General features: G+C 44.0%; 1 protein-coding gene across 2 annotated transcripts in view; it reads left to right on the top strand.

The window, feature by feature from the left end:
* LZTS1 (leucine zipper tumor suppressor 1) overlaps window positions 1-20,429 on the top strand; it is a 51,620-nt gene that overhangs the window by 8,187 nt on the left and 23,004 nt on the right. The window contains exon 2 of one of the 2 annotated variants that reach the window (XM_044225217.1): window positions 982-1,184. The exons of the other annotated variant lie outside the window; for it this stretch is intronic. The gene's annotated coding sequence lies outside the window, so the exon portion shown is untranslated. The remainder of the gene's footprint in view (window positions 1-981; window positions 1,185-20,429) is intronic. 2 annotated transcript variants of the gene reach the window in all.

Consider the following 20,429-nt stretch of genomic DNA (forward strand, 5'->3'; position numbering starts at 1 on the left):
TCTGACATAGCCTGGAAACATAGGGTGCCAAAGCTTCAAGGAGAGGAAAGCTCCTAGTCTAATATCAAAGGTCCAGGTATCCGTGTGTCTAGAAAATTATTTATGATGGGATACATGGGTAACACGTTGCTTTGCACCACTTTGGATGTGGAATCACAGGGGGCCTTTTCCTTGTTTCTTGTTTGTTTGTTTTTTTTGTTTGTTTTTGTTTTTTTTTCAACAGGTGAAGACCCAGGTGGAGGCCCAGACTGGGGAGGAACTTGGTCAAGGCCCCACAGCTCGTTAGTGGCAGAACCGGACTGGTGTTCCCCCTTTAGACTCTTTACACTAACCCACTGCTATTTGTGGACAAAGATAGAAGGGCCAATGGAATTCATCAGATTCTCAAATCTTTAGTGTTAGACAGGTTTGCCTAAGAGCACATATGAAAACATGTCAATAATGAGGTGTTCTCAGTCTTAGTGGATTTCCCCCCCAAGCCAAAGGAGTCTCTTTATTTTGGTGACAGTTAATACTCATGGCCTCCATTTTTCTGTCTTTGTATCTCTGGGGTCTCCAGATGTTTGATTTCCTTCCTTTCCTCCTCCTTTTCCTTTGTTCTAAGAGTTCTGAGACACTCCCATCTAATGTGATAGTGAAGGTTTACTATGCCAGTTGCAGTTGTGACCAGTTGTCACCTTTCCAAAATGAAAATCAAGTTTACTGTCTCTGCCTCATATGTACTCAATTTAAACCAAACCGGAACAAAATGGGAAGGTTGTGGGTGCCAGTGAGTTATGCTAACCACCCAGACAGTTGATGCCACATTGGGAAAGAGTCCCAGCCACAAGGCAGGTGTGCCTCCCAGTGCCAGGAGGGGCAGGTCCGGTCAAATAGAGACCTCCTTTGATCTCAAAAGAACAGGGTACGGGGGGGTCATCCTGCTCACAGGATCAGTGAAGATCTTAGAACATCACTCTCTCTCTTCCTCTACCTACCCAGGAACTTCCCTTGTGTTTGCTAAAAGTTGAACTAGCCAAGGGCAAGACCATGGCAGTGTCCTCTGACATTTCCAGTGAGGTAACTGACCCCTGGAGACAAGGCTTTGCTCAGGAAACATTTCAGCTCATGCCATGCTCCCTTAGTCTCCCAGAGAAGTTCATCCTCACCTGGATAGCAACCTACAGCCCTGGTAGAGAAAGCAGGTAAGTCCTAAAGGTGAGGCTTGGCCTTTGTCATGCTTGCCAACCCTTCCAGGCAGGTTTGGGAGTGGAGAGCAAAAAGAACATGATTTTTGGCTTTGCTACCTAATAACTGTATGGCATCAGGCAAGTCACCTAGCCTCTCTGAGCCTCGGTTTTCTCATTTATAAAATGTATTGTGTCCTGGGGAGAATTTTTATGAAAATTACATGATCCAATATAAGTAAAGGCATGTGAAATGTAATAGGAGCTCTATTTTCATGTTTCCTCCCTATCCCATCAGCTTCAGGAGAAGGAAAGCAGATATGAGACGAAGATGTCTGTGCAGAAAGGTCATGAGCCCTTGTGTAGGACATGTACAGGAGAGCAGGGAGGGGAAACTTTAGGATCAGGCAGTGCTGCCTGACAACTGCTCTCTTATCTGCTTACTCTGGCAGAGGGAGACAGTTATAACTAAAAGCAAAATGGGAGCGGAACACTTCTGACTTGGCCACTCTGAATCTCCATCTACCTTATCAGTTTGACTAAAGTGATGAAATTGTGTAGAGCAGATGAGTGTGGCGTCATTGAATGTCCTAAGGTGGGGACTCGGTATTGAAAGGAGGTTTCTTGCTCACATTGGCTTACACCAAATGTATGGAGGACAGGAGGTAGGAGAGGGGAGGTCTCAGAGACCCTGCAGATCCACTGGGTTTTCCCTCCACCCTCAGGAAGACCCCACAACCCCATCTGGAACACGTGTGGAATGGAGTTAGGGGAGGAAGAGTTCTCTCCAAAGTTAACGTTGGATACAAGGGGGTTTATATTGTGCCTCTTTCTTTTCTTCCTCTCTTGCCTCTTGCTTCAAAGCCAATGCCTTTCCCATCTGGATCATTTTCTGGATTATATAGCACCTAAGGTCAGGAAAAGGGGAGAAAGCAAAACAAATAAAACGAAACTTCTCTCTGCATTTAGTTTATGAGACATGCACAGATGTAAGAAGGCCCAGGCCTGGCTTTCTCACATAGGAGAATGAAGAAAGCCGAAGAGTCTACTTCTGCCTTGGGAAATTAGACAAACATTATTCTGCCTCAATGGCATTAAACAAGATGGGGCCAGGCAGTCTGGATGGACCAAGGAGGAGTTGCTCCTGTCTTGACACACATCCTGTACCAGGGACACATACACAAATCCTCCCATGGGAAATGAGCAGTCTGGCATTTAATGCACCTTCTACCTGCCTTTGCGTCTCTCTCTGTGCTGTTGTTTTTTTGTTTGTGTTTGTTTGTTTTTCTTCACCCCTGCCGTTTTTTTGTTTTTGTTTTTGTTTTTTTTTTTGTTGTTGTTTTTTAATGGAAGCCACTTAATGGCATGGCCTAGAGAGTTGAGGTGATTTCTTCCATGGCACACAGCACACATCTGTTAGGTCTCTGATCTGACATTAGAACCTGCATCTTCAGAGTTCAGCAGTTTCTCCATTCTAGCAGGTTTGTATCTGCTGGGGAGAAGACAGTGCCTCCAACAACAAGAGGCTCTCCTGGCTTTTAACAACTGGGAGAGGTGATATTAGCTTAGTTTTGGGGCTGTCTGATTCTAGAGCCAGAACAGCTTGAAGAGATCTTAATGAGCTATCCAGGAACAAGGGAAGCCATGGGACCTCCCTCCAGCAGCCTCTGCCCTCCTCCATTAGGCAGTGGTGGGAATCTCCAGCCTGCAGAAAGAGACAGAGTTCAAAGAAGTGTCCTCCGTACCATCCCTGGGACAGAAGCTATAAACTCCCACTTGACTGCCCTTCATGGATTCAGAGGCTGATGAGAGATGTGGAACCTGTTAGAGAAACACAAGGCAGCCTGGAATTAGGCCTTACTTTCATCAGCATAAAGTGGTTTCAGGGACGACTGCCAAGGGTTAAAAATTATGGTGCTATGAGGTCCCTGATTAAGATGACTCCATCTGCAGGGCACTAGACAGGTGTGTCCCAGGACAGGAAAATAGAATGAAGGAATGAAGACAAACCAAGAGCTCTTCTCTTCTTCCTTCCCTCTTCACACATTTTCTGTCAGCCACTGAGAATCCCACTCCACTCCCGGGGCAGGCCCTGGAGCAGCTCGGGAGTGGGGACAGGGAGGCAGGTGGGGTTTTGGGGATCTGGTCTAATTGCAGCACTCTCTCCATGCCTTGTCCAGACCTGTGCTGGTTGAACAGCCCTTCCAAGGCAGCCAGGATACATCTGCAGGGGTATAGTGGTGAGAGGACCTCAGAGATCAGCCACTTCTCCCGTGGACCAGAAAGGGTTTTTAGGGTCTCAGTCTTAGCAGAAAAATATGTTTCCACATTGAATCATAAGGGTGTGCCAGTAGAAGGTAGAGTCTGATTTCTAAGACACGACTGTGAAGCTTTCTCTTGCCAGAAGACCACAGGGTGTTCAGTATGTACCAGATCCAGTGCAAGATGAGGCATTGCTTCATGCAAACCAGCCCCTGTACTACTTCACATTTACTTCCCCTGCTCCAAGCCAGTGAGTTGATATGATCTTTTGGATTCCCCCTCTCTGTCCGCCACTCCCCCCTACCCCTCCATGGATGCAGGTGAGTAGGACTTTTCACAGGTGCTCCTGTTTAGTTTTCCTCAAGGAGGGGCGGCAGAAAATGTGGTCTGAACAGTAGCAGCAAGAGACAGGAGCAGGCATCACATGCCTTGGCCCTAACATGCCTCGCCCAAGGGGACCTTAGGGCCTGAGACCTGCAGAAATGCCTCTGGGGAAGACAGAGGTGTCTGATCTCATTTACACCCTGGGGCTGGCCTGCTAATAACTGGCTATGACTCAGAGCAGGCGGAATGAGATGTCCCCCATCCCATAGCCCCCTAAAGGTTGGGGGCTGCTAGCTCAAGAGGCTGGGACTGTTCCCCACCATTTATACCTGTGTTGCTGGCTATCTACTCCTTTGAATGTACTGAGTTCTGCTGGGCATGGCTCTGTGCTAGGCCCCAAGGATACTCAGCATCCTCAGGGAGTTTGCTATTTATTTGTTACATTAGTGATTTCTAAAGACTTTAAGAGCAATTCCTACAAAAAGTGGATAGATGCTTACTCATATTTTTAGAAAATCTAATCTTTAAAGGCCCCACATGGAAATGTCCCCAGTTATTTGGCTAATTAAAGGAAAGTAGAACCCAGAGACCAACGAAGTCAGAGAAAAGTATATTAAGATTAGAGCCCAGAAATGCTTTGAGTCCAAAAGTTCCATATGTTAAAAAACAAAAACAAAGATAAAAATCTGTCTTCCATTTACTAAGCTCTTAATTTAATCCCAGCTCCTTTACAAATAAAACTTCACTCAATACATACCAGAAACTCATGAGGAAGGTACTACTGTTAGCTCCAATTTACAGACAGGGATGGAGGCTTGGAGAGGCTGCAGTGGTGGCCCAAGACTAGGAGCATAAAGGACTGAAAAGGATTAGGGACTGAAGCCAGAGTGCAGGGGGAGATGATGGAGGGTAACAGGTCAGGGTTAGGGTAAGGTCTGGAGGAGCAAGCCTGTGGGGAGAGGGTTGGTCAAGGGGCAGCAGGATTACTGGCTGGTGCTGAGGTCTACAGAGCACCTGATGCCACTAGAGGTAAACAGATGGTGTGTATGGCTAGAGCACTGTTGACTGCAGCCCAGGTTCAAACCCAGGCATTGACCCTTGTTAGATATGAAATTTGAGACCTCATTTTCTGCATCTGTTTTATGAGAATAATAATAGTGTCCTCCCTCAGTGTTGGGGTACAGCTTGCTCCAGATCATGTATGTATAGTCCTTCATCCAAACCTAAGGAGACACTCAGCAGATGGGAGCCTAAGAGGAACTCTTTCCCTCAGGTTACCCTCCAAGGGGACTGGACTCTGCTAGCTCAGCTTGGGCATCTACCTCTGGCTAGAGGCAGTAGGAAGGTGAACTGGTAAACTGTCTCCCAACAACCTTTCCCACGCAGGGGTGACCTCCTTCTTGAGCCATGGGAGGCTGGCCCTCAGCCTTTCAAAGGAGGCTTCTGACAGCATCCAAGTCCTGATTCTTGAGGTGGAGACTGAAGAATCACCCAGCTGTGTGGGGGAGGGAGCTCTGCTCAAGGATCTGCCAACAGGGACAGTTTCATTCCCTCCTCTCTGCAGGAGGAGAAAAAAGCTTCAAGCCTGAAATGGAAGCGGAGGAGTCTGTCCCCCTGGGGACAGAGAGGGGTGGGAGCTGAGCCACACCAGTCTGATTCCTACCTCATCTTTCCCCACCCTTCTGGATGGTGGCCCAGCACAGGTGGCCTGAGGGATATGAGGGCACCAGAGAGGTTCTCCCACTCCACCTCTGCACCACATTCTGGGAGCACTGCTGAAGCCATTTTGCTGATACCATTCTGCCATCTCCAACCAAAACTTGGCACCACTCTGCCAAATACAGGGCAGAGTCATAGAGGACAGAGTCAAGAACCAGGCAAGCTCAGAAATACTCTCTAGAGCCAGGAAGGAAAATAAAGTAGAAGGTAGGTAAAGGAAAAGGGTAGATGGGCAAGTTTGTAGATTTATCTTCTGGTCTTCTTTCTACTGAGTGTCTTAACTTGAACTACTATAACAAAATATCAGAGACCATGTAGTTTGAATAATAAACATCCATTTTTCACTGTTCTTGGGGTGGGAAGCCCACCCCAAGCCAAGATCAAGGTGCTAGAAGATTTGGTGTCTGGTGATAGGCCACTTCCTGGCTTGCCTTCTTGCTGTGTCTTAATGTGGTAGAGAAAGAGGTTTCTGGTCCCCTCCTGTTCTTATAAGGACACTAATCCCATTATGGGGGCCCTACACTTATGACCTCAGCTAAACTCAATTGCCTCCCAAAGGCCCACCTCCAAATACCATCACACTAGGGTTGGCGGTCAACATATGATTTAGTGGGGCAAAACTTTAAGTCCATAGCACTGCACATTTGTGGGGTTGCCATACCCAGCTGTGTGCAGGCAGCAGAGGGAACACAAGGCAGGTCGGGGTCAGGGTCTCTGCTTCTGGAGGTGCAAAGCCCCAGTGAGGAACTAGATGCAAATTCAGGAGACGTGTTAAGGAAGGTACACATTGTGGGTTTGCATAGCTCTCTGCGCTCATCCCCATCTGACATTGGACCTGTTCTTTGTTCCCCCGAGCCTCCTTCATCACTGGCAAATTGGGAGAAAGAATCACTTTCTGTGTGGGTCATTGTGAGAATATTTTAAGTGAAAATCTTAAGTGCACAAAGCATAGGTGAACAAACTGATGAATTTTCAAAAATTTTTTATATAAATAGAACCCAAAGCAAAAAATAAAACTTTAAAAGTATCCCCCAAATCCCTCTTGTTCCCCTTACCTCTGTAATTCTGTCCCTCATCCTGATACCATAACTTTGTCCTCTTTATCAACATTTTCTTAATAAGGCCATATAGCATGCACCCTTTTGTAAGACACTGGGCTTTGTTGTTATGTGTAATGGTAGCTCCATGGATCTCATTGCCCCACAATGTTCTATGGTTTGAATACACCATGGCTCATTTATTTTACTGTGGATAGGACTTGGGTTTCTGCGTATTTCCACTTTGGGACCCTTACATATAATGCTGCTAGGTCTTTTAGTAAACACATGGGAACATTTCTACATATTCACCTAGCAGTGAACTGCTGGGTCGTAAAGCAGGTATATGTCCAACTTGAGCTGATACCACCATTTTCCTAGTGTTGCTGAGCATATCTGCTCAGAGGATCCCTCACATCTACACCAACACTTGGCTTTCTGGCTTTTTCATTTTGTCATTGTTGTGGTTGTATTTAATTAATGGTTTTAATATGTATTTCCCTGATGACCCATCATTGTGAATACCTGTTTATACATTTTGGCCATTTGCATATTTTATTTTATGAAGTGACTAATTAAAATCTTTCATTCATTTTTAATTTGGTTTCTATCTTTATATTAGAGATTGACAAAAGTTTTTTTTTTGTTGAGAGTCCTTTGTCAGATATGTATATTAGAAATACCTTCTTCCACTCTTTGGCTTGTCTTTTCTCTCTCAATGGAGAGCTTTGATGAAGAGAAATTCTTAACTGATCAGTATTTTTCCTTTATGATTACTATTTTTTATGTCTTGGTTAAGAAATTTCTGCCTAGTCAAAGGCCAAGAAGTTGTTCTCCTTTGTTTTCTTCTAAATAGAAACTTTAGCATCTTACCTTTTGCATTTACATCTGCAGTTCATCAGAAATTATTTGTTTGTGGTGTGAAGTAGAGTCAAGATAACTTTTTTATAAATGAATACCAGTGGACCCAGCAGCAATTAATAAAAACAACTTTTATTTTCCAATGGCTCTGTACTATCCCCTTTGTCACAAATCAACTGACTATGTCCATGTGGGACTCTTTCTGGACTCTATTCTGTTGGTCAGTTCATCTACTTTTATGTCAATACCACATTGTCTTAATTATTGCCACTTCGTATGTCTTGAAATCTGGTAACATATACCTTCCAGCTTTGTTTTTTTCAGAATGATTTTGTTTATTCTTGGACTTTTGCATTTCAATATATAAGCTGCTGGGATTTGGGTAGTGTATTGACTCTGTAGATTGATTTGGGGACAATTTAGTTCTTTAGAATATTGAGTCTTCTTTTTTTTTTTTTTTTTTTTTTTCCTAATTGATGAACCTGACATATGTCTGCATTTGTTTAGATTTTCTTTATCACAACAATACTTTACTTTAAATAATTTAAATGATAATTTATTTTATTTTTTTTTAAAGATTTTATTTATTCATTTGAGAGAGAGAGTGCATGAGCAGGGGAGAGAGGCAGAGGCAGAGGAGAAAGCAGACTCCCTGCTGAACAGGGAGCCCGATGTGGGGCTCCATCCCAGGACCCTGGGATCATGACCTAAGCCAAAGGCAGACTCTTAATCATCTGAACCACCCAGGTGCCCCTTAAATGATAATTTAATGTAATATATAATTATATAATTTAATAAAATAATTTAAATAACAATTTAAATAATACTTTTCCAGTTTTCCATGTAGAGACCATGTATAACATCAGTTATTTTTAAAAAGTACATTTTTAAATGGTATGTTTTTAAAATTTTTCTGTTTATTTGTTGATAGTATATAGAAGTACAATTGGCTTAGTATACTGACATTGTATCCAGAAACTTTGCTAAATTTATCGCAAGGATTAAATGAGATACTGGGTAAACCCTAAGCATACCTGTTGGTGGGAGCTCATTAACTCTGATCTGTGTGCTGAAGAACTGAAGCAGGTCAGAGACTCAGTAAGAAGGTGTGGATAGTGAGGAAAACATCAGACTAGGAAGGTCGTTGAGCTCTGGAGGGAATGAGTTGCCTGTTAATTACAGGAGGGAAAATCCCTACAGAGAGAAACAATAGGAAAGCAAGAAAACCATCTAGAATAAACTTTGAGAGATATTCAAGAGAGCTGAATGGATTCTAATGTTGGTGCTGCACTTTATAGTTTGTAAAGCCCTTCCACATCTACATTTACTGCTCACCTATGAAATCACCACTAATGAGGTCCTTATGCCATTTTCAGGGATAAGGAAAGGGGCTTAAAGAGTTAAGGGGCTTGGCCATGTTCTCTCCCTGAGAAAGTACTGGTAAAATAAGTTTCAAGCACATGACTTTTGACTTTATTACTTAGTGAGGAGGTTTTCTAACGCTGTCAAATGGTAGCCTTGGTCCTAATGAGCTAGGCCATGGGAGCAGGAAAAGGTTATCAGGAAGATAAGTGAGGCAAGTGTTGAAATCTGACCTTTGTGCAGAATGGATTAGTGGGAAGAGGAGGCAGGCCATCTTGAAGGTTGTCACCACGTTAGGCATGAGATGATGTAGGCCCTCGGGGAGAGAAGGGAGAGCAAATACAGAGGAAGGAACCACAGTGGGCCAGGTAACCACTGGATCAGGCCACAGCTCCCCTTGAGCAACACATACTCTCCACTTAAAAAAGAGTGAAACATGGCTTGTGTTTACCCTCTCTTGGCTCATCTCATGATTAAAACTAAAACCAAATCAAAACAATGAACTCTTTTTTTCTCACCTGTTCCCCTAGACACCCCTCTGCCAGCTCCTGTTACACACTGGCCTTGGTAAACTTCAGGGGGCAGCTCTACTCCAGCCCCCCAGAGATGGCCCACCTCGGTCTATCTTCATATTGGGAGCTTTGTCCTCTTAGCCAATGACTCCCTTTCACATGGCTCTTGTGCAGTCTGTTTTTCCTCAGCGTGAGGCTGAACTTGCTGGTGGGTGTGCACAAGAATTATTTCTCTTTCCAAAACATGTTTAGATGCTGATCTCACTGGAGCTTCTCAAAGTGTCTGCATTGGAAAGAGCAGTTGCAGTGCTGCCCAAAAGCTGATGATCAAAGGGAGCCCCAGAGAGAATGACTCACTCAAGACCACACAACCAGTCAGTGGCCCAGAGTTATAATTCAAGGCCCTAGTCTATTGTCCTTATTACTCCATCTTTAAAAAAAAAAAAAAAAAAAAAAAAAAAAAGAGTTGGGTTGTCGATAGCTTGGACAATTCTGAAATTCCTTATGTGGGGTCAGTTTTGCCTCTCACAGAAGCCAATTGCGGACTTGGAAGATTTCCATATATCCTAGGCCTGAAGGAAGTACTGCCTCTGGAGACTTCTCTCCTTCCTCTGTTCTTCCCACCCCAGTAGGGAAGCCTGGAGCTGGGCAGACAGAATGTGGCAGCTGCAAAGACCAGATGCAGTGAGGGCAAGGTGGGCAGGAAGGCTGTCCTCTAGGGTCTACAGCTGTCCCCTACAGCCAGTTTCCTCTGAGTCCTTCCTTCCTGCTCCCCAACCCAGCTAGTGTCTCAGTAGTATTTTCCACATTCTCTCCTCGCTGGTACAAGCTGCTTCTCTACATGAGACATAGTCCTCATCTGGAATGAGCCATATATCTGCCCCTAAAACAATCAGGTGGGGAGGAGAAACTGAAGCACAGATGGGCCGCCTGCTTACAAAAGGCTTTCTGTCAAAACTGCTGAATGCATTTCTCTCTGGGCCTCCAGCTACACCATCCCTTTACCCAGAGACACTTCTGAGACATACCTGAATATCCACGAAATGTCTCCTCTGAGGCCATTGAACATGCTGGAGAGATCTCTAGGCTTAGACACCTTCTATCGATCTTCCTTTCTAGAGGCATCCCCACTCCACCCAACTTTTGAGGCCCCAGGGACACTCTGTGGTGGGTGAAGATGGAAGGGAAACTGACAAATCTGACCTAAAATATTTGATAGTACTAACATTTATTGAGTCCTTATTATATGCTAGATGCTGTCAGATGCTTTACATATGCTATCACATTATCTAATCTTTAGAATAATTCCAAGGTGCTCTTCAGTGGTTTACAACTGGTTTACCTCCCAGGAAACATTCAGCAGCGTCTATGGCATTTTTAATTTTCACAACTGGGCGGGAGAGGTAGGGCAGATGGTGGGTATAATAGGCATCTGGGAGATATGCATATATGTAGAGAGAGGAGGTTTTATATATATATATATATATATATATATATATATATCCTCTTATAATAAAGAATTATCGGGGCGCCTGGGTGGCTCAGTGTGTTAAGCCGCTGCCTTCGGCTCAGGTCATGATCTCGGGGTCCTGGGATCGAGTCCCGCATCGGGCTCTCTGCTCAGCAGGGAGCCTGCTTCCCTTCCTCTCTCTCTGCCTGCCTCTCTGCCTACTTGTGATCTCTCTCTGTCAAATAAATAAATAAATAAATCTTTAAAAAAAAAAAAAAAAAGAATTATCTAGTCCAATCTGTCAATAACACCAAGGCTGAGAAGCCCAACTGCAACTTATAAATGCTAAATGAAAATCTGGTGTCAAAGTAGTGAAGTAGCTTCCCCAAGGCTCTTAAAGGTAATCAGTGGCTGAACTCTGCTGCAGTCCATATCTGTCTGTTCTTTTAGTTATAAAATGCTCCCTTTCCAGAGCAACTGACCACCAGGTCCTATCTGTCCTGGGAAAGAACAAATGTCCTTGTCTCTGACTAAGCAGTCAATTTGCATTTGCCTCACCAGCAGCCAAATGGGTCATAGAGGTATGAGCCACTGCCTCTTCCCTCCAGAAATCTGGGATCTCAGAGTAGGTATGGTATGTACACATGCAGAGGCCTTTTGAATGCCAGGGTACTACCGAGAAGCTCATGGGAATCAGAAAGACTGTGGGCCCTGGTGGGGATCAGGGAATGTCTCCTTCATGGAAGGGCAGGGCTAGAATAGGTCCTGGCAGGCCTGGTAGTAGGGTTTCAGTACTATGTGGATAACTGGGATCCTATACCAGGGAGAAATGAGCCTGCTCCGGGGCCAGGCTGGAGGGGTACTGTATTGTGATGGGTAGACAACAGATCATAAAAAAGCACCACCATTCCCCTGACTCTCTTCTCTTGTATCTCTCACTTCATGATCTTACTCTTGCTCTGCTTCCTCTCATGACTTTCATCATAGTCCTAACAACCATCTTTTTAACTATTAGCTTTAAAAATGTGGAAAAGACACTATTTTTGCCAAGTTGCTGAAGTAGAGTGACTGTTCTCTATGCTGTTGCCACCACCTGGCCCCTAAACAGTAATTAGAGAGAATATATAAGCAAAGCGTGAGCTAAAGATCATAGGAGCAGACCTAGTTGGTAGGAGTAGAATTTGATTCAAGGAGGACATAGCACATAAGCCTGGTCGAAGGTACTTGAATAAAAGGCTAATGGATAAGAGGAAAGCAGAAACTGGATCTCAAGAACTAGGTGATTCTGGGCAGAAAGGAAGAAGGGGAAGGGCTAGGGAACAATATCTTGGAGTGATATAGCTGATGGTGTTTCAGTGAAAGATGCTGCCAGGAACACCCCCACCTCTCCCTCCCTGCCTTCTCTGCAGAGGTCACCAGTTCTGATATTTCTTGAAATAACATTAGTGTGGTAGACTCCCCAGCTATTAGAGGGGGAGGGCAGTCCCACATTCAGGCAGTGCTGCTCTTTATTTTAAGTGTCCTTGCTGTTAATGGGATGTGGGGTCTGAACACATGTGCACGTGTCTCTGTGCATGTGGCAGCAGGAGGAATAATCCCAGTGAATGTCAATGAATAGACAGGGACAATGAGGTACAGTGAATGAATGAATTGTAAGTCGCCTTTCATGAGGCCTGAGTGACAAGTGAACTCCAAAGGAAGGGTGCCAGCGGGAATGGTATCCACATCCAGAAAATTAGAGAGGACTTCTATGCCTGACAAAACAAGGCTGCAGAAAGAGCTGGAGTCCCTCTAATTAGCACTATTACCAGGCAGATAAAAGCAGGAGGAAGGGCACACTCTTTGTGTGGGATCCTCTAAGAAGATCAGGGCCAATTCCTAGAAAGAAAAGACTGAGAAAAGTAGGGGACTTCAACCTCATCTTTACTCTGATGACATTTAGTGGGGTGGGATGTGTCTAAGGGAATGAGAACATCTTCCTTGGACAAAGGGTCTTTTGCTCTCCTCCTGTGGTCAGTAGAAGTTCTACTCCTTGGGATGGAAGCTGGCTGGAGAATGGGAAGCTCAGTCTGATTACAGCAATTTCTGAGGCAAAGCTAGGTAGGTATCTGCCATTTTATATTTTCCTAACATCATCCCACTAACATTTCTTTTTCCAACAACTTTGAGCCTCTCTGGCTTCCCTCACTCCTTCACTTAACAGTCATTTAGCTGAATATGTGGAGATAAATCAAAGTGTGAGTCTTTGAGAAGCCAAAAGCCTAGAGGGGTTGTAGACAGGTAAAGAACAAGTGACTTGAGAGAGAACATGAAATCAGTGCTGCCATAGCTTCAGGTCCTCTCTTGTGAAACCACGGACAAAGAGGGAAGAAAAAGACAGGAAGGCTTCATGGAGGAAGCAATATTTTTGTGGGATCCTGAAGAATGGGTATTCACAGGCTGAAGACTGGGTCACAGGGGCAAGTTGTGAAAGAAATTCTAAACTGAGCCAAGCGAGGCTCTGAGGGTATTATGTACTGAGGGGTATTTGGAGGAAATTGTGAGGAACCAGTGGAGAACTGGGGAATAGAACTGGAAAGGGGGGCTGGGACTTGGGTCATGTGGAGTCATGAATGAGAGTGCAGATCTCTGAGAAAGGAAATTAAGACAGTTTTTCCAAGGGGAGAAGCTGAAAAGGATTTTAACATGAACTGATCAGGTCTGCATTTTTGCAAGGTAATATCTAGGTGCTGTAGTGTATAAGATTGATCTGAGCTAAAAGAAACCTAAGGGAGGAAGTCGTTCATTCATTCATTCATTCATTCAGTGAGCATTTATTGAGCCCCAACTGTCTGTGTACCAAGTACTTTCCCAAATGATAGAGTGGTGAATAAGACATTTCAAGGGACTCACATTTGATAGTATTATTTCTACACTTCTTTCCTGAGGCACACCAGGACACTCCTGAATGAACAGAGGGGGTTTCATACAATTCTCTTATTGCCAGCTTCCCTCCCGTCCCAGAATTTCCCAACTTTGCACCAAGCCAGAATTGGCAATAGACACACATAACTCTCTGGGAAATTTCCAGGATGCTGACGAGTCCTTCTGTTTTGGATCTTGTACAAGATTCTAACCCCTGAGATAGGTAGAAATGGAGAAAAACGTACTTTTAGGACAGTTTTCCCACCTGAGGTTGATGGAGTTTTGTAACCCTCTCCCCTCCTCCCTTAAACTCTCTGAGTGAAAATCTTCCAGAGTGGAAGCTTCAGAGTGAAAATTCCCAGATAAAGGCCCAGTTCTTAAACCATTTTTTTGGTTTTGTTTTATTAAAACAAATACCAGATTTATACTCACCTTCAATCCTGATGTCTGGTCCTGGGGATCCCTTTAATAGTTGTTTGCTCTTCAAACCATTATATGTTAAAATGTATAAAATAAAACAAATATATTGCAGGTTTATATTGTTTCTTGATAACCTTCAGGCATCTTGTGTTTTTTTTTTTCTTCTTCTTCTTTTTTTTGTCCTGGTGGTGGTCCCAGGGTAAGGGATAGGGGTGTGGCTAGTGGCTTTAAAGACATTAAAATGTGCTCCAGTCCCATCTCTTCTACCTTGCTCAGATGCACCTAGCCACACACCTCCTTGCTACTAAGCCCTGACTTCTTTTAGTTAATAATAGCTCACCCAGCATGTGATGCCTGCACAAAAGAAATCAGGTCTCCATAACCAACAGCTATGATATAATCTTTGCCTTCATCTGCACTGCTGTTACCCCACAGTACCTTCCCACTCCCTCACTCAGCTCCCGCTTGCTTTCCAATCACTGCATTTACATCACAATGAAGGCCCATTCCCCTCCTCCTGCTGCTATCCACTTTCCCTGTTTCCTCCTTCTTCCTCACTGGTCCATTCTCTGACCCTCCCTCCTTGTTTCCCTTCACCCTTGTGGATCCCTCCCCTCCCACATTCACTTAGACCTCCTCCTCCGGTTCAGGCCCTTGCTCCACTTCCTGTTCACCTCTCTCTGGGTCTGCTTGAAAGCAGGGAATTGAGGAGGTGTGGAGATGGGAGCTAACAGATAGGATGAATTCTTCCATTTCTTCCCTCTCTCCTTGCAAATTAACTCACCTCTCCTCCACACTGTTCTTTGCCCTCCACTGTAGCCTGACAGACACTTCCCTCCACAATCCCAAGACCTGAGTAGTAAACCATTTGAAACACACATCCAGCCATTCTTTCTTTATTTTCTGTTGAGTCAGCCCAGGGAGCTGCCCAAGGAGGAGCCAAGGGCCAGGTCAAGGTGTTATTGAGGACTAATTAAGTCTTTTTTTGTGCTAATCCCAATTTCTTGACTAGATAAGGCCACCAACCCATCTGGGTTTTACTGAGACATTCCTTGTTTTAGTACTACAGTCTACTATCCTAGGAATTTCCACAGTCCTGGCAGAACTGGTCTCTTCACAGAATGGAACTCAGAGTATAGATGACCTAGAAAATCACAGCACCCATAGAGTGTTGAATCTAGTGCACACTCGGCTCCATCAGGTTGTGTCATTCAATTGTACTCTTACCCTGCAAGGAAGTCCAACATACAAACTTGCAAATTCCAACACACCTGCAGATGGGCACCAGATACTCAGATAGGAGACCACTCAGGCACTAGTGCTACACAGAGAAGCTTTCTTCTATAAAGCATGATGGAACCAAAATTGTCATAGCTGTGTTCCAGGCTACCTTGTGTGTTCTGGGGGTGGCAGTGAGGGATGAAAATGTTTGTAAACTCCCACTGTGTAGTGTTTTCTGGTGTTCTAACTTGGAAAAGGTAGCTTGTGGAACCCACAAACCATAACACAGAATATGATTTTTTTTTTTAGAATATAATTTTTAAGCACAAGCTTATCCATTTATTCAACAAACACATACTGAGCCCTGGGCTGGGAGAACAGTATATAAAAGTCTCGTGATTTATTGAGAAAGAGGTGTGAATACAGAGGACCTGCACTACAGCATAATTAACCCTGTTAGAAGAACAAGTAGAGGGTGTGTTAAAGACATAGGAAGGACTCTGGTGGAACCCCTGTCTCAGGAAAGTCTCAGGAACTTAGGCCTAGGGAGCAGCATGGGAAAACCTGTGGAAGAATACTACACATCTCATGCTACATATCTCAAGTCAGTCAAAATGGATGGAGGGAAGGGTCAAGGGAGGGAAGGCAGCAGTGCCATATAATATGGAGATACAAAGATAAACAGTTCTAATCATGAAGGCCTTCTCTGCCATGGTAGGAAATTCTCATTTTGTTCCTTGGGCAATAGAGAAGCCTTGGGAGAGGCTGGAAAAGAGCAAATAACAGGCCTGTTGATATGCCAAGGGAAGTATGATAGAAACTTAGACTAAGGGCAGTAGAATTGGAAGGAAATACTGGTTTTCAGGAAAATCACTAAGAAGACAGGAGTTGGTAATTGGTTAGTTATAGGGGTGAGAAGAAGGAACAAAGGGTTTTGGGCTTGATCAAGTTTCTCAGGGTCAGATTTCTGGCTTGGTCACAGTTGTACTATTCTCCAAGATAAGGAACCTAGAAAGAGGGACTCGAGGAAGGTGGGTAATAGGAGAGAGAATGGTGAATGGTGAATTTCATTTTGCATATGTTGACTTTGAGATGTGGTGGCCCATCCCAGTGAAGATGGCTGACAAGTAGTTGGATATTGAAGTCAGGAGCTCAGAAGAGAGGCTTGGCTATGGCTATGGACACAGATCCAAAATCCATTATTATATGGATGCAGCTTTAGCCATCAGAAAGGATGGACAAACCAGGAGCAGAAGATTGGGTCCAGGATGGAACCTGAAGAGCACCAGTCTTTCAGTCAGAAGAAGGAAAAGTGACAGAGAGAGAGAGATGCCAAAGGGGTAGGAGGAAAGCCAAGAGATCACAGTATCATATAAGCCAAGGAAAGAGTATTTCAAAAGGAATGGACTGGGGGAAAAAACCTGAACAAAGAAACATGGAGTGACTGAGAGATCAGAACTGTTTGTAACTGTTAAAAAGTTGGATTTACCAACTGTTAGAAAGTTGGGTTGGATTTACCACCATCCCCAAGAGCATCTCTTGTGGATTATCAGGGACAGAGACCAGGCTTTGGTAGACAGAGTACAAGTAGGAAATGAGCAAATGGCAATAGTGAGTATGGTCTTCTCTTTCAAAAAGCTTGTTTGTGACCAGGAGGAAAGGCAGTAATTCGTGGGGTGGGGGGTGGGGGGATGATGTTTAGGAGCTGCTGTGCTGCTTTTGAGTTGGCAGACTTCTACATGTGCAAATGCTCATGAGATGGAATAATAGAAAGCCAGAACTTGGAGAAATAGAAAGAATAGATCATAACTTTTAGTGCCAGACCCCTGAGAAGGTTGGAGATGATGGAATCATGCCATGGCTAGAAGGATTAGCCTGATGTGAAGACATTCCATTGTGACAGGCACAAAGGAGGCAAGAATCACTTCAAATGTAAGTGAGCTTATGGGTTCAGGGAATTGAGGGAGTTTGCTCCCAGTGCTTCTACTTATCTGTGTATTGTAGAGATGAAGTTGCCTTCAAGGAGTAAGATGCAGAGGTGGTACAGGGCTTACACGTTGAAGAAGGCTTAATAGATGTGACTTGAGAAATACAAAAGGCAGCAGTAAAAGCCTGAGCTTGCTAGGAGATCTTTATTCTTTGGTGTAGACACTAGAATCCAGGCTCAGAAAGAGTTTATCAGTTTAGTTGACAAAATCACTACTCAGGAAAACACAGTGCAGAGTAGAAGTGGCAGGGAGGGCTGGATCCAGTAAAGGCAGATAAGCATTGTGTCTCATATGGGAGGAAGCAGCACAAACAAAGGCATGGAAAAGGGGAAGAACTAGATGGGTTCCTGGGAGCTGTCAAGGGTGTTAGGAAGGAGGTCACTCTAGATGTCAGATGCAACTCTGAGTGTCCATGACCCTGAGTACCGGGGCCAGTCAGAAAGAGTGCTTAGCTGGTGAAGCTTATGATTGTAGGATATGAAGTGAGAAGGCAGATTGAGGTTAGATTGTACAGAACTTTGAATGTAAGCTAGATCTATCATTTTCTATATTACATGTTTTCTGTATTTCTGTATTTTATGTTTGTTCTGCTCACTGCTGTATCTATAGAGTCCTGATAGACTACACATAGTAAATGCTCTCCAAATACTTGTGAATATCAGACAAAGGCAATGATACTCCCAGCAGCTCACCTCCACAGTGGCAGATCTCTCTACCTATCCAAGTTACTGCTGACACCTGACTGGGAGGTGACACTTAGCTGTGCCTGCCCCACCATGCATTTCAATCCTGCTTTCACCATTCTTGCCCCACGACTAGGCTGTATGAGGCTATAGTCAAGCTCTGGCCTTTGAACCAGAGTCCTGGGTTCTAGTATCTAGTCCTGGGTTCTAGCTGTGACCCCTGGAACTCTTCTTATAATACCGGTCCAGGATTGTGGTGAGCACAGATGAAATATGAACCCAATACAACAGCTATTTCTCCAAAGAAGACATACAGTCAACAGACACATGAAAAAAATGCTCCATATCTCGCCCCACGACTAGGCTGTATGAGGCTATAGTCAAGCTCTGGCCTTTGAACCAGAGTCCTGGGTTCTAGTATCTAGTCCTGGGTTCTAGCTGTGACCCCTGGAACTCTTCTTATAATACCGGTCCAGGGTTGTGGTGAGCACAGATGAAATATGAACCCAATACAACAGCTATTTCTCCAAAGAAGACATACAGTCAACAGACACATGAAAAAAATGCTCCATATCTCTTGGCATCAGGGAAATACAAATCAAAACCACAATGAGATACCGCTTCATACCAGTTAGAATGGCTAATACTAACAAGACAGGAAACAAGAAATGTTAGCAAGGACATGGAGAAAGGGAAACCCTCTTACACTGTTGGTGGGAATGCAAGCTGGTACAGCCATTCTGGAAAACAGCATGGAGGTTCCTCAAGAAGTTAAAAATAGATCTACCCTATGACCCAGCAATTGCACTACTATATATTTACCCCAAAGATATAAATGTGATGATCCAAAGGGGCACTTGGATCCCAATATTCATAGCAGCAATGTCCACAGTAGCCAAATTTTGGAAAGAGCTGAGATGTCCATCGACAAGTGAATGGATAAAGATGGATGTGGTATGTATATACACGATGGACTCAGCCATCAGATAGGATGAATGCTTAACATTTATATTGATGTGGATGGAACTGGAGGGTATTACGTCGAGCGAAATAAGTCAATCAGAGAAAGATAATTACATGATTTCATTTATATGTGCATTATAGGAAACAGCATAGAGGATCATCGGGGAAGGGAGGGAAAACTGAATGGGAAGTCATCAGAGAAGGAGAAAAACCATGAGAGACTCTTAACTATAGGAAATAGGGTTGCTGGAGGGGAGGTGGGGGGATGGGGTAATTTGGTGAGGACATTAATGAAGGCACATGATGTGATGAGTACTGGGTGTTATATGAAACTGATAAATTATTAAAAACTACATCTAAAACTAATGATATACCATAAGTTGGCTAATTAAAAAAAAAAAAAAGAACCCATTGCAAAGGTGATGAACCTATAAGTTCTCATACAACCCATGTATCACTATAGGTAAATCACCTGTGTCCCTTAGTTATTTCCTAGTTTCTTCCTGTTCCTTGTTTCTTCTTCTTCTTCTCCTTCTTCTTCTTTTTTTTTTTTTAAGATTTTACTTATTTTTTTGATAGAGAGAGTCAGTGAGAGAGGGGACACAAGCAGGGGGATTGGGAGAGGGAGAAGCAGGCTTCCCAGTGAGCAGAGAGCCTAACATGGGGTTCGATCCCAGGACCCAGGGATCATGACCTGAGCCGAAGGCAGATGCTTAAGGACTGAGCTACACAGGAGCCCCTGTTCCTTGTTTCTTATAATCAGTGAACACTTAGTGGCTGAGAGGAGAGGATGGGAACCTAAAGATGCCCTTCCTGACATCCTCATCCATGGCCTGGCCCTCATGGGAATAAATAATGGCTGATACATAAGGTGACCATATGCCCCAGTTTATGTCTGTTGTCCTGGTGTAAAGGAGATACTAGTGTCTCCTTTCACTTTTAAAAGTGTCCAAATTATATGGTCACCCTACTATAGCCTGTGCTCTGTTTATAGCTTCTGTGTTCACTGGAAAGCTTATGTTTGCAAATCAGTGGCTTTACTGGGACACAGAGATAACCAAGTCTGGCTGGCAGGTTGGCTAAATAACATGTTTATGCAATATATGTATCTCATTGGCTACAGTCACCCCGTCTTCTAGTTATATTACCCCGAGGGCAGAGAATGGGAGTCCTATAGCCAGTATGGCTGGATGGGGTAGGTATTAACGGGAGTTCTCATACCCTCTGCTCTCTTCTACCTGACTATAATATAAAAGGTTATAGTAAGCAAGTTGTTCAGGTGTCCTTGAAGGACTCTGTGTATAAGGGAGTTTGGGCCAGACTTCTTTGCCCTGGTTTTGCATTTTGAGAGATTAGCTCAATCTGAGAAGCACCTAAAAGGTTTTTAAAGCTTTTGCAACTTTACTGGGGCAGGGACAATATTTTATACTCCTGACCCAAACTTTTTAATATCTGGCTCTTTCTGACACTCCAGAAATCTCTCTGTTCATTTCATGAGCCCTGAATTGGGAAGATGGAAGTGGGAGAGAAAGGAAGGAGGAAGGCTGGAATGAAGGA

Source organism: Neovison vison, chromosome 11 (assembly GCF_020171115.1).
Source record: "Neovison vison isolate M4711 chromosome 11, ASM_NN_V1, whole genome shotgun sequence".
Classification (NCBI taxonomy): Eukaryota; Metazoa; Chordata; class Mammalia; order Carnivora; family Mustelidae; genus Neogale; species Neogale vison.